Source organism: Lithobates pipiens, unplaced genomic scaffold (assembly GCF_037356315.1).
Source record: "Lithobates pipiens isolate NorthernLeopardFrog02 unplaced genomic scaffold, aLitPip1_a1.2 Scaffold_10, whole genome shotgun sequence".
Taxonomy (NCBI): domain Eukaryota; kingdom Metazoa; phylum Chordata; class Amphibia; order Anura; family Ranidae; genus Lithobates; species Lithobates pipiens.
In genome coordinates this window covers 187400574-187402840 of record NW_027507686.1, presented here as the reverse complement: position 1 = coordinate 187402840, position 2267 = coordinate 187400574, and the positions used below count along the sequence as shown (strand labels likewise).

The window sequence follows — 2267 nt, the reverse complement described above, 5'->3', positions numbered from 1 at the left end:
GCAAGCTGGATTTCACAGGGGGCAGTCTGGATGTCAGGGGGGCCACGGGGAGGCAGTCTGGATGTCACGAGGGGCACCAGATGTTAGGAGGATTGATGGGGACACCAGATGTTAGGGGGACTGATGGGGACACCAGATGTTAGGAGGACTGATGGGGACACCAGATGTAAGGAGGACTGATGGGGATACCAGATGTAAGGAGGACTGATGGGGACACCAGATGTAAGGAGGACTGATGGGGACACCAGATGTAAGGAGGACTGATGAGGACTGATGATGGGGGATGATGGGAACACCAGATGTAATGAGAACTGATGAGGACACCAGATGTTAGGAGGACTGATGGGGACACCAGATGTAAGGAGGGGCTCTGCTGATGGAGACACAGATGTAAGGAGGGGTTCCCGCTGCTGGGGACACACATGTGAGGAAGGCTCCGCTGATTTTTTTTTTTTAAAGCCTGTGGCGCGCAAAACACACTCAAAAACTTCACCCGGTGCATAAAAAATGTGTACACACATAAAGAGTGACACAAAAAAGTACAGACGGGTACACAAGCCCTCTAAAATCAGAGGGCCTTGTCCTGAATCCCCCGGGGCGTTAGGCTCCTAACAGGGACAAGGACACTTAAAACTGAAACCAGTCAGACCCCGTCCTTTGGAAGGTCTGCCGAGACAGACCCACCCGAATACTAGGTGAGGCTCCCCCGAAGGGAGACCCCAACCCTAAGGAAGAGGGCGAACTAAGCCAGAAGGCCATGTCCACCCCCTCCCCAGACTTTCAGGACAGGCCCTGGGACCTGTGACCCTACTCATCACAGCAAACGTGCAAAGTGACAAAACAAGATGTGACAAACAAACACACACTGAAAATAAATAAAAAGTGGGGAAGGGATAGTGGAGAGATGAGTGAAAAGGTGGTCATTGTGTGAAACAATGACCAGGCCCTCCGGCCAGGAATAAAAAATTCCTCTGGTCCCAGCCAAAAGGCCCGGCCCAAGAGGAAGCGTGTTATGGTGCAGTGACCTTGGTGCCCAAAATCAAAGTGACCCTCACTCACAGTGATTCTTAGGCACCCCTGGACTGCCACTCCAGAGGCACATACTCCATAGGCTTTCAAGACCGCCCTGACCCACGGTCCGTACCACAGCAGCCCCCACCCTAGACAGGAAAGCATGGAGATCAGGAAGCTTGGCGAGAGCCCTTTACCATCAGGCTCCACCGTCGCTCCCATCCCTCCTTCCTAATTACATTCGGGAAGTACTAACCGCTCCTCCCCCACAGCATAGGGAGCAGCCGGTTTTCCCTCCCTAAAAACTGTCCAGGGCTAGAACTACCCCAATCCAGGCCAGAAGGCCAGGTACTCGACCCTCTGGGTCAGACCAGTGGCAGCACCCATCCTCACCAAGAGCATCCTTCCAGACGGTTCAGACACAACCATGCATCGGCCCCCAGTTTTCTGTCGGGCGGCACGACGTGGCCCCTACCGAAACCGTCCTTCTGGATGGTAATTACGCCATCGGAGAGCGCTGACCAAACCCTCTCTATTAGGGATGGAACAGCGCCTCCTTTCGCAACTGATAAGAACAGATACTACACTTGATCTTAGCCAAAAGGCTGAGAAGGCTCCGCTGATGTAAGGAGGGACTCTGCTGGGGGCACCTGATGGCATTTGGTGGCAGGCAACGTGGCTAGTGACACCCTCAGGGCTCCCAATGATTCGGCATTGTGGTGAGTTGAACAATTTAATTTTATATAACAATGTAATAATAGAAATAATGTGCTTCAATCATCCTGACAATCATGGCGCCGGGATGATTGAAGCGCTAACACCAGGTATTTGGAGTATCTTTATCTGCTGATTGTCAAACTCTGGAAAACACATATTGCTATTGTGGTGTAGGATCTGGGGCTGCTGTCCCTCCATCCCTCCCCCCCTTTCCCTCTCCCTCTGCATCCTGCATTCATCTCAGACTCTAACCACATCCCTTTGGGACATGCCCATTTAAGCCACACCCACTATTTAATGCAAACCCTGCCCATTTTTCGCTACGTGTAATCAACTTGCATTTTCACCTTTTCCTGTGTCACGCCTATAAATGCATGCCCCACCTCCTAATTATAATGCAACTCTGCCTACAGTCAAAAAGTATCCCAGATTTTTTTTTTACAATGTTGGCAACTATGATACTGTGACATATAATGCGGGTTATGTTAGGTAATTGACTCTTCTGGAGCAGTTACTATTTTCCAGTAAGTACAAAGATA

General features: G+C 50.9%; 1 pseudogene; it reads right to left on the bottom strand.

The window, feature by feature from the left end:
• Window positions 1-1501: 1501 nt before the first annotated feature.
• Window positions 1502-1628, bottom strand: LOC143956050 (U2 spliceosomal RNA; annotated as a pseudogene).
• Window positions 1629-2267: the final 639 nt, after the last annotated feature.